Source organism: Myripristis murdjan, chromosome 16 (assembly GCF_902150065.1).
Source record: "Myripristis murdjan chromosome 16, fMyrMur1.1, whole genome shotgun sequence".
Classification (NCBI taxonomy): domain Eukaryota; kingdom Metazoa; phylum Chordata; class Actinopteri; order Holocentriformes; family Holocentridae; genus Myripristis; species Myripristis murdjan.
The window spans coordinates 27,350,187-27,362,964 of NC_043995.1; the positions used below are offsets into that span (position 1 = coordinate 27,350,187).

The window sequence follows — 12,778 nt, forward strand, 5'->3', positions numbered from 1 at the left end:
ACACTGTGCAAGGCTGACCAGGTTTTTTTTAAGCCTCGCTTCCATCGAAGGAGGTGAACACTCGCAGGACTGCCAATCCGAGACAGGCAGACCACTCCAGCCCCCGTGAGCCAAGCTCCCTCTCCACCCAGTGTCTCTTGCTATTCGTTTGACGCGCATGCACGTCACACACACATACACGCAGACAGACGCGTGCACGCGCACGATACACGCCCCATATAGTCTGGTCTTCCCGGCCGGCCTGAGTGCTTTCTCATTACTCCCACACCATTTACACACTAATACAGTTTGCCGGGGCCCAAGCACCAATATGAGACACTCCACATTTCATTACTGGGCCCTAATAATATGGGGAGGAGAGGCGGCTGGAGAACCAATAGAGAGAGGGAAGGAGAGAGCGAGCAAGACCGAGAGCGACCGGGAAAGACAGAGGGTGAGGAACGGAGAGCGAGCGGAGGGAGGACAGGCTCCTATATTCCTCCCCTTCCTGAAAACCCATTTAGGAACCCGACGCGCTCAATTGAGGACATCTCGCAGACGTCTCCCGGCTCTTTCAAATACAGACGTTGTTGTTCACCCCCACCCCGCCCGAGGAAACCCACCCTCCATTTTCCCGTCAGCCTTCCCGCCATACCTTTCGTTCACCCGGCTTCCCCCCCCTGCCCCTCACCCATCCCATATCCCTCCGCCTCGTTCGTCAGCCGTCCCCGCTCGGCGTATAATTGGAACGAAGCCCTCCCGCAGACGCAATGTGCCGAGGCCCGAAAACGGTTCCCTGCCAACGTGGCGGGGATCACTCAGGTGAGATCGACACAGGGTTTCTGTCTCGTTGGCTTACGGGGAACAGCCTGTCTCTGGCGGTAATGCAGACAGACACTGAGCAGAGGGGAAAGAGAGACAGAGAGAGAGAGATGGAGAGAGAGAGAGAGGGGAGAGTTGCTGGGAGCCGGGAGCCCGCCAGGGGAATGCACCGGTTGTGTGCGCGAATAAACATTATCTTGCGCCTATTGACTGAGAGCTGAGCGGAGCAGCCAGCGGGCAGACAGAGAATAAGTTGTTTACACTTGCAAAAACCACAGCGCGCCCTCAGTGAAATCGTTCCCCTCCCCTCCGCGCCTCAGACGCTCAAGGTCGCAGGGCGAGGCATGCAAATACAGCGGCACCAAAAAAAAAACAGGGAGTGACAGCGGAGGGACTGAAAGACACAGAGGTTAATGGAGGGGGGGAACCAGAGAGCCAGAGTGGCAGGGTGACAGCGAGTGACACCCAGCGACACGCAGAAGCTGAAATCAGCACCCAAATGACAGACAAGAGGATCAAGAAAAGACACCCATTGACAGAAGACAGCGCTGACACCAGAGACACTGAAAGAGACTTAGAGAGAGTGACACGTTCGGTTTGTCGTGGTGTTTGGTGTGTGTGTGTGGGCGTCTGTGGCCGGCGTGAGCCCGGAGCTGAACACATCAAAAGTCTGTTTGTAAGCTGTGGGTCCGATATTTGGCAGCCTCGGACATGTTCACAAACTTTGCCGCTTGCGTCTCGTTCCCTGACACAGAGCTTTGTGAGCGAGTCAACAGCAGAGACAGAGCACAACATCAGAGGCTGTGTAATCCACACCACACACTGTATAAAATAAAGTGATGTCGCTGTCTGGACATCACACGTTTGTATTCTAAAGCGCCTTTGTGAAGCCGTGAGTTTCCCCTTAGAGTTGTCACCGTCTTGCAAAATGAGGAAAATCCAAATTTGCAGTGGAGCCGAAGACGAGCAGAGGAATCAATGCACGTATCAGACCAGGCAGCAAACTGTCTGAATTAAAGAGCAAAATGTATTCTTTAATTGCTATAGCACTGTGAAATGTGCAGCTGAATGCAGAACAATGCATTTTCTGTGAGGAACTAAAACAAGAATGTAGATGTCGATGAAGATGTAGCTCATGTTAGTCAAAGAAAAACAATTTAAATGATGTGGACCATCGTAGCCCAAAATTTCACTGTCAGGTTAACGTACGCTAATTATGGGTAAATATGCCTATGATGTGAATTCTAGCTAGATGATGCAGCAGACTTGTACCTCTTGGGTAAAGATACTGGAGTGACCTGTCAATCAAAACGTAACCACACCCTTAAAATATACCCTTGTTTTTGCTCTTTTGTACTCCAAATGAAACCAACATCTCCCAAGAGTGTTGTTCCCACTGACTTCAATACATTCTGACTTTTTTTGCAGCAAGCCAAGTGGCCATCAGGGGGAACTGCACTTGAGGGCACTTATGCACTGACTACCTGATCAATACTGATGGTGTTCAGCACCGGAAACAGCAAAATCACTGTGGCTTTAATAATCAGGCACTATGTCAATGGCAGTCAACAGATTTACCCTCAAACTGTAGTTGTTGGTAGAAAACACTGGACTTGTTAGCTCAATTTTAATCAGATGCATATAGGATAACTTGCAAGAATAGACTTTAGAGAAACGCATTCAAGACAGAAATGGGTGGGACCAGTGCCGGCCCGTGGCATAGGCAGTATAGGCAAATGCTAAGGGCGCCATCTGTTGGAGGGGCGCCGCTAGCGGCCAGAGGGGCACCAGCTGTGTGTGTGTTTTATTATAAACGGGTGCTTCCCATCCTTAAATGTGATTGGCTGAGCCGCGTTCCATGCCGTTGTAAAATCAGTGTAACCCACTGGTAGACCGCAGCACCAAATATCCATGTGTCAGTGTAAATGGACATAGCGTTACCTAGCAACCATCTACTCTGCGCTCCACTTCCTCGTTAGGTCACATTTGTTTCAAGACTTTTGTGAACAAAATGTCAGACTTTGTGGTGAATTTTGATTTGCTGGGTGGCCTGAGCCTGGATGAGTGGTTGGAGGAGCTGCTTGGTGTCTGTTAAAAGACGCTGAATTCACCACCAGCAACAGTGTTTTCACCGGTGTGGTAAAGAAACTCCGCCGACAAGGACGTGACAAATCTTCCCACCACCAAGCCATAACCGAGGCAGACTGCCAGGAGATGAAGCACTTTCAGGCACGAAGTTCAGACACACCTTGGGGGCTTGTCTGTAAAGTCTGGTTTGACGTGCAGCTTCATGGGACGCAGGGCGAACGAGGGCAACCGCAAATTAAGCGTTCCTTCAGCATTCGCCACGACGAAATTACCTAAAATATGTCACCCTGAATGCACAAAAAATCACAAAGATGATGCCGAAAAAAACATAGAAAGCCTGCGGGGATTCATATATGAACAGCTGGGTAACCCATGTGTCCGGTGGCCTCCCTGCTGCCTCCTGATCCACCTGCCTTTTATCTCTACCCAAAGCGGACACAGTGTGACAGCGCCGATGTATGGTAAATTAACTGTATACTTTTATTATTATTGTTATTGTTACAACCGACGTTAGGCATACGTCTGCGCAAAAACGCACCTGGCTCGAAACGACCGGGGTTGGGGGGGGCATATTAGGCATGGAGGGGCGCAAGGGAGCATGGGAGTAATTTCACCTAGGGCGCCAACATAGGTAGGGCCGGCACTGGGTTGGACATAAGTTTGGCCAAGTTTGACGAAAAAAATCATGTATTATTTGAATTTATGACTGAACTCGGATTCAAATGGATTCAAATGAAGCACTTCAGCTTAGCATTTGTGTGCGCATGTCTGTATTTCTGTGTGTTTTCCACAGATCATTGCTTATGTATGTGCGTGGGCGCACGTGTGTTAAAAGTCCAGTTGACCGCTGCCAAGCCATAAGGTGACCCCTCCCCCTCCAAAGTCACGTCTGCTGACATGATTTAAACATGCATGCTTAGCACTGCCACCGAGACCTAGAGACAGGCTTCTGACAGCTTATCTATATTTCAAACAGGACAGTCGGAAATCCAGAAAGAGAGAGAGAGAGAGAGAGAGAGAGAGAGAGAGAAAGACGGTGGTATCTAATGTGTGTGGATTGGACGGGGCTCTTCCCATTGGAGCCAAAGGTTTGGTGCATGTGGGTTACCGGGCAGACTTCAGCTGCTAGAAAAGGAGCAGAGAACAGAGGAACTGTGAGCTGGATGAGTGGGCGCTGAAGGATTTTTTATATAGTCCATTCGCTTTACTCTGAATCATGGAATGAGTTTTTTTTTTTTTTTTTTTTTCTGCACTTACTCTTTGGTTTGGTTACTTTTCACACAGTAAAATATTGAGCTGCGTGCAATTTCGCAACAAAAGCTACGTGGGAGAAGTCGTTTCTTTCATTGGGCAGAAATGACTTGCTTTCAGAGTAAAAATACATCGGCGGTGTTCGTAGATCATCTTGTGTGTTGTCAAAGTCATTGTGAGACTTGTGCCTGTTGTGGCACTGATACAACGAGGGATTATCCCACCGCTCAAAGAATGAGACTCCCAATAAATAAATAATACCTTTGTTCGTGTAATTTCTTGCTTTTTGCGACCGAGCTTGCAGAAGCAGATTCGAGTTCAGCGGCAGTGAAGATTACATGTTCTCATATTTATTTCTGTGACTCTCGTGTGTGACCCAGCTATTGAACGGTGATTCCTGCAGTCGAGTCAGATCATGTTCTCACTTTGAACAAAAAGAGCCACCGGTTCAGTTTGGCGATGGAGTGAAAAGCGTTTCAGTTTGATTGCGCGAGTGCGACTGTTTTGTGCTCAAGCGGCCAAAGAAACTGAAATAAAGAAGAAACGACTCGGTTCAGAATAACTGCCGTAATCAAACTGAGTGTTAAGATGCTCTCAGACGGTCTTCTGACTGCAATTCAGAGGCGATGTCCTCACCAAGCCGGGTCAGTTTGACAACACATCTTTTGTTTGACTTTCCATCCACACTAACATAACTCACAGTATCCATTCACAAAAAAAAAAAAACGGTCTTTTTGAATACGGCCGTCCAACATTACAGCGTTTCATAGCGTTTGATTGTCAAGTGATCTCAGTCAGGTGGTATCCAACATCCAAAATGTGGCTCATGAGTCACTTTCGAAACCACTTCAACTTTAAGAGAAAGAAGTCGGCCTGCTTTTGTCTGTTTTGTTTCTTGGTTTTGATCCTGCTGGCACTTTAGGCGTTCAGCTAAGTCTCCACTGCCATGCAAGAACCCTGCAGGCTAACAAGATTTTTTTTGCCATTTCTGCTTTATTTGATAGTGACAGTAGACAGAGACCTGAGATGAGATGCAGAAAAGGGCCTCAGATTTGAACCCAGGCCGCTGCGGTTAGGACTCAGCGTTAACAAGCGGTACGCGCTCTACCAGGGGAGCTGCCGGGTGCCCCTTTTGTGTTTTGTTGTTTAAACCTTCTGAAAATGACCCAGTGTGTGGATGGAAAGCAAAAGACACAAATACGCAGGTTTTAGATCTACCTGGCTTAGTGTGGACGCAGCAAGAGGGACACATGCCCTCAAGGAGAAATCAACCTGTCAACACACAGCAATACACACAGAAAAACATGCATGCGCAGAGAATATGCGCACACACACACACACACACAAACAACACAATTCTAATTCCACATCTCGTCAACTTTTGTCTCAGAGAAACGCTAGCACACCGTTTCCCTTCCCAAAATTTCTTTTCACACCAAAGCAATGCCTTACTGGAATTTCATATTCTCTAGATCTCCCCCCTCCTCTATCTCTCGCCCTCTCTCTCTCTCTCTCTCTCTCTCTCTCTCTCCCTCTCCGTTGGCTTTGCCCAAATTTAGAAACCAGTGAGGGCTGACTGTCATGCATATGAATAGCTCAATGTCTCACAACCTGGGCTACAAATCCTCATTGTGGGTCTGGAGATAGCTTAAGCTATACAAGTAACAAAGGCGAACTCCCCGTCAACACCATTACTGTCAGTTCTACAGTAAACAAACTCTGCCTCCCACCCTGCCTTCCAACTCCAGGGAGGTTGTGTGCACTTAATGTAGGTGTGTGTGTGTGTGTGTGTGTTCCGTGTGGACGTATGTCTGTGTGCATGTGTGTGTGCTGATAAGGCTCTCTGTGTGTGTGGCTGTTTGTCTTTGCAGGCAGTGCCACGCTGTGTATGAATCTTTAATGCCTGTCTTATGGCAGTGTGGCCCGCACGCAGCTCAGGATCTGTAAATTCAATATCGCTATAATATCCGACCCCGTGGCTCCGGCGAGGTCTCCGCTCGCGGCGAACTCACCGCCGCTCCCACGCCTCCCGCCTAGCCATGCAGTGATATTAGACAGGACTTATGCTGTCTGAGCCACCTACCACACACACACAAACACACACACACACACACACACACAGAGCGTTTGCATACACTGCCCCCTAATGCTTTCCTCATCCAGCTTCACCATGGAAACCCACCTTTAGAAGACAAATGTGCCACTTGTGTGTGTGTGTGTGTGTGTGTGTGTGTGTGTGTGTGTGTGTGTGTGTGTGTGTGTGTGTGTGTGCATCCCCCCGGACTGTGCCATGCAGTCGGCAGCCAGACACAATGGGAAGGTGGCACAGTATTTAGGAAAAGGGCAGACCGAGTAGCACTGCAGGACTGCAGGAATATCAACAGAGATGTGTGGGCAAATTAAAAGCTGGCAGCCCTATGAACCCCAAGCCCACAGCAACAAAAACTACTTTCAGAGTGGAAATGATTTCCCATATTACCTTGAAAAGACCTAGTTTTCATGTAACTTTCATCAGTGTCACGCTGCATTCAACGCTTTGTAACAGCAATTTCAGAGATGTTTGAATTTACCTGAAAAGTAAAGAAAAATCCGCTTATTATCCGTATGAAAGGGGACAAACTGAGCCGAGGAGCCTTTGCCCCCGCTGCGCCCCTGGAAATAAATGCATGAATATCAACAAGGATGCAAATAAACACAAGCCAGGAACATACAGAGGCAGCAGAATGAGTCAGGACAGTGAAGCGTTGCTGTTTCTGCTGGAATAGCATTGATGATATGATTGCTGTTATAATAAGCTTTTAATAAATGTCACATAAAAACAATGTGGCCCACTGCTGATATGATGGATGTTCCGCCTGACCGCGGCGACATAAAAACAGTCCATAAATCCTGCGAGTAAAATAGATTTTCTTTTATTCACTCAAATTGATGCTTCATTTAAAGGCAAAAATCTCTCTTAGAATTTCCTCTGCCATTAAAAACATGGGTGGGTTACACAGCCTTAACGATGCACAACAAACCCAGCAACAAGAATCTCATTATTCGAGGTTTCAGAGGAGAGGTTTAGTGTCTCATGATGGCCAAAATGTTTTACCGCCAGGCTTTGCCACCCTTACAAGAATATAATACCAGGGGAAACACTATAAACTTATTTTCAGGTTGTTGTTTTTCGACATGGAAACCCCACGGAAAATCAGCCGTCAGCATTTTTAATTCAAAAATATTTACACTGGCCTTCAAACACGCATAATGTTTGAACATAGTCCTCACACACCTGGTGGTAAATGTTTGTAATAATGCCTCATTGCTAAGAACTCCAAGCTAATTTATTAATAATGATTATATTACTTAGGACTTAAGCTTCAAAAGCTCAAACCTGCATGAATAATTAATTTCAATCAACGACCAAATCATTACCTTTGCATAACAATGGCGCAGTCATGAATATTTAGAGCAGTATGGTTTACTCTTAGTTGTTATGTTGACTCAAGCAAAAAGTCATGGGGTGGCATATGGACCAGGTGCTGAAAGAAGTGTTATTGTGCAAGCTTTGCATGATTGCATGCAAAGGGCATGAGTAGATTTAAGGTAGTAAAAATCCCTTTGTTTTTTGCAGTCCGTTTCAAATTAGCTCCATGCAGTTAATGCATTACAGCTGCAGTTGACCTTGATTGCCCCCCTCTGCTTTAGCAACTGCTTAAAGCTTTCCAGTCGTGCAGGTTTGCAGTATTTACAGCTGGGAGTGGCCAGTTTAAACCCATGAACCAGCTGGGAAAATCTGTACAGGCCAAGTGCACTGATCCCCCCCTCCTTGAACAGCAAGCGATACTGATAACTGTGTCTCAGTCCGGGAACTGCTTCCTTCGAAGGTCACATTTCAAGACTACATAAATCATAACTCGCCCAACAAGGTCGTCCCAATCCTCTGAAGCACCCCCCCGAGTTAGCAGAATTTGGAGGACACAACAGGTATATCCTTGGGTGTCCTCTGTGTCCCCAAATCCATTTTGCACAGCTGTCAGTTTGGAAAGCTTCAGTGGTGGTATGTATTGAAAGCAGGGAAAGTGACAACTTCATAGAAAAATGTATGTCCAAGTTGCAGTTTATTGCCCATTTTAATATAGAATCAATGTGAAATTAACCTAAGAGACGGAATTGTAACCTCATCTCATGTTTTTTTTTATTACCATGACTAACATCTAGTTTTCGAGCACTAGCGTATTTTTTTTTGTGACATGACATTAAACAGCTGTTTCATCTCATGAGGCTATGCTAGGGGCAAGAACGCCTCATGATGCTGGGGGAATTTTCAGCAGACCGCCTCAGTTATGATCTTTAGCGAGCTGGAATGCTCCTTCACTCCTCTGAAGACGAGGCTATCGTAAATCATGACCTTAGACGGACGAGACCCCTGAACTGGGACACAAAACAGCTCATCTCCAGCTCCTCCACTGGTGTTGTTCAACGGCCGAAAGAGCAGGCTTGTTGTTGTAGTAGCCAACTCTCGGGTGTAAAAATGCATAAGTGTATGAATATGAAGCAGGGCGCTGCTGAAAAAGAGCATGCATCCTCACTGAAACTTCCCATGGATGAGTGAAAAAAATAAAAGGCAATGAAAAAATATTAGAATAAACGTGGAAAAAAAAAATTAGGGCACAAATATACAAGTCCAAAAAAACCAATTACGCTCATCAGAGGGCCCACAAATCAGCCTACATGACAGACTGAAGCGTGCCGGGCGCTCTGTGTCTCAAAACACGCCTGTAACTGTCACTGCAATCTCCAATCCGGCTGAGTGCCTCTGTCCCTGTCACTCCACGTCCTTTCGTGCGGTGTTTTGCTGTCGAGCATGTTCTTGATGTTCACGCGGCCGAGCTGGTGTCCTGCGTTGTTGAAGAAAATCACAGTAGTCCAATCTAGGAGTTTGCTGTAATGGTGTGAGTTTATTAAAGTGTACCGGCACACTGGTGAACTGACCGACACAGAGGGTATCTGGTACGGTGAGCTGACCAAGAGCAATGTCAGGGGGAGACCTTTATACAGTGAGTACAGACAGTATGTAAATAGGTAGAGAACAAAAGGTGAGGGAAGGTATTGTACGACAGTGATCAAGGTACTGTAAGGCAGTGATCAGGCAGGGTGCGGTTCCAAATAGGAACAAAGACATGGTAAGTGTTCATGTGCATGCCTAAAGGATTGAATGCTGGGCCCATCCTGTCGTCTGGGCCCGTCAATTAGCTGAATCAATCAGACGTCCTGAATCAATCAGGAAGTCTGAGCCACCCGAAATGTGTATTTTGCTTCCACAATTCACACTTTTTTTTTTTTTTTTTTTTTTTTGTGTTGGAAAACATGAGGGTTACATCCATTTCTCATACAAAGACAAGACAATACCATAAGCGTAACAGAGATTTGAAAAAGAGATTTGCTTCGTCAAAATCAATCTCAATTTTGGACAAAAATCTGAAGTTTCTTCTTCCATTTGAGGGGCAGATTGACTTGTTAGAGGAGGACTCAATCTTAGTAGTTGATTTAGTTGCAAAAGAGTTCCAAATGCTCTTGAGACAGTTGATTAGAAGATTACTTGACAAACTGCTGACCAAATATCACAATCTCAAAGATTAAATAACCCAAGGCCCCAAATTTTCTTTGACCCAGTCAAACAAACTAGTGGTGGAAGGGTTATGTAACGTCTTCGGAGTATTTGACATATGGTTACTTATAGCACAATTGTGTAGAGTTGTCATCTTTATGGCGGTCATTTCCGGCGTGAGCACGGATATGCCCTTTGGAGTAGAATTTGGAAAATCTTCAGCTGCATGAGAAAGGTCTCATTTAGTCCAAGGATGCCATGACTCCGTAGCTTGGAATGGGAGCCCAAAAATCTTGTCCATGGTGTTTGTGCGTGTGTATATAAGTCTCTTTTGACAAGGCGAACCTCGGGTGGCCCTGTAAAAGACTTTCATGGCTGGTATCACGTGGCCCAGGCCACATATTCCGGACCATCCTTCTGGCAAATATTCATAAGCCTTCATTCCAACCATACAGTACACACCTTTTGGTAGTGATATTGAACAATGATTGATCATTGTGACAAAGTGATTTTTATCATCAGTTGGATTGGATGATGAATATGGTCTTAGTGAAACAGATGGTACTTCTGATGAAGAGTATGTCGAGTCATTTGGATGTTCCCAAGTGGATGTCTCCTTTCCTTCAATGGATCATTTTAATGTCTTTGGAACCCTTGTGAGGGTGAGAGGGGTAAGGGTGTTGCAGGACTAACAGTCCGCATAAAGTTGACTGCGGTATTGTTGTCTTGTTTGTGGTGGATTAAAACAGGCACATTTTCTTTTGTGATAAACTGAAAGATCCTGTTTGTAGTGTCTGTTCTGCTCCCCTGATGGCTGTGGGGAGCGTGGTGGACCTCTTCTTCTGGACTCCGGTGCCTGTGCTGCTCCTCCATTCCTCCTCCGACTGTTTGTGAGCTGGGGAATGTTGGGCTTCTACTTCTGGGACTCCGGTGCCTGTGCTGCTCCCCTGTTCCTCAAACGACTGCCTGTGAACTGGAGAATGTTGGGCTTCTACTTCTGGGACTCCGGTGCCTGAAATGCTCTCCAGGGGAGGAAGTCCATCCAAAGGATGTGGCCAACATTCTGTGGTTCGATAGATGGTGATGAAGAGGCTCCAACTTGATTGCTGTGTTGGTGGTAAGCGGGATGTGCTGAGGCTTGGACCACCGGGGTTTTTAGGGTGCTCTTCCACCGGAACTCTCGGACACAGACCCAGTCCCCTGGTTGGATGTTGTGGCACTGTTTGTCACTAGAAGGAGACTGGTCAGCTTTTCCTTGTCTGTGTATTGACTAAACAGCAGAAGTTAGAGCACAGCAAAATGATCTCATCGACTCATTCATAGCACGGAGATCCGTCTTCTTCATGCATATTCGTGCTTGGCACAACCATTGGTCTACCTGTAATAATCTCATGAGGTGTGAATTTGTGTTTCTTGATGGGTGTGGGCCTCACTGACATGAGGCTAGGGGCAACAACACTGTCTTTCAACTAGCCCTGCAGACTGTGGGTGGTATGGACGATATAGTCGTTGTTTAATCCCAAATGATTTACAGATTTTAGTCGTAATTTGTCCAGTGAAATGACTACCTCTGTCTGAATTGATGCTCTGAGGAAATCCAAGTCTTGAGACGATGTCTTTCAGCAGGCATTTCACTACGATATAGAGTCAGTCTTTGTGCAAGCCCAAGCTTCGGGCCAGTTTGAAAACACATCAACACATACAAGAATATTGTCATATCCATCGCATTTTCTTCAAAAGCATCACATTTTCTTCAAAAGCTTCAAAAAGGTCCCCGAGGGGGAGGATGTGTCCACATTGTGGTCTGTACTGGTTTCCCAGGGTTGTGCTGTTGTCAGATTAGCCATTGTTCACAATAATTTTATATGGGATGTAAATCCCGCAGCATACCAACACTGTTTGACACATCCCCCCTTTGCTCACATGCAACAAGCCATGTGACATGCGTGCTAGCCACGGGTACAGGGACTTGGGTGCCACAACGCGGCCGTCGTTGTGGACCCAAACAGTATTTACATATTTACAACCATGAGAAAACCATGACTGCTGCTCCTTCACATCAGCAGTCTCTCTGTACGAGAGCCACGTCATTAGGAGAAGCAAAGTCGTTAGCAGGTATGGAAAGACAGAGCTTTACATGGACAGGAATACCAAATTTGGCAGCTGCCTTGGCTGCATGGTCAGCCATTGCATTGCCTTGTGAAACAGGGTCATTGGATTTGGTGTGGGCATCACATTTTACAACAGCAATAGATGAGGGTAACTACCATGCATCTAATAATTCCCTGATCAAATTCGCATGTTTAACATTTGTCCCAGAGGAGGTAATGAATCCTCGGTTTGCCCACAGCATACCAAAGTCATGTAAACATCGAAAAACATACCTGAGGTCTGTGAAAATGGTAACAGTTTTACCTTTTGCTTGGTGGCAGGCTCTCATTGATATGTGTGACTCAGCTACATGGGCGGAGCTTGAGGGTGGCAGGGCAGCACTTTCAATAATTGAGAAACTATGACAGATTGTATACCCTGCGTACGGCACTCCATTTTCTCCATAAGCAGAGTCATTAGTATAGAAAATGAGGTCAGAGTTAGAGAAGGGAGTTTCGGAAAGTTCAGGATAAAGTTGAACATGAGATGACATCCATATAGTTATGGGGTCACCATCATCTTCTGTAGACAGTAGTGTAGCAGGGTTAGTTACAGTTAGATCCATAGGAATCCCTCCAACCCCCACAGCTCTTACAGTTTTTCCAGATTCAATTTCAATTTCAGTTTCAGTTTCTGTTGCTGTCCTTGACAGTTCTACTGACTGTGCTGTGGGGTTTGTTGGTGTTCCATCTGGCTTCTCAATGGAGGTGCCGTAGGCATGGTAAGGTTCTGGGAGGCTCTATATGGGCAGTTACTCATCCAATGATTTGGCTCACCACAGTGGAAGCAGTTCTCATGTTGGTTGTTTGAAAAGGGTGAGTTGTGACTTTGATCATGATGTTGATGATCTCTTGGCCCATGTTTTTGGCTCCACCTCCCTCTTTTGTAGGTTCC

General features: G+C 46.2%; 1 protein-coding gene across 2 annotated transcripts in view; it reads right to left on the reverse strand.

Annotated features, from left to right (window-relative positions):
• rftn1b (raftlin, lipid raft linker 1b) overlaps window positions 1-12,778 on the reverse strand; it is a 110,278-nt gene that overhangs the window by 23,929 nt on the left and 73,571 nt on the right. The gene's annotated exons all lie outside the window — the stretch shown is intronic.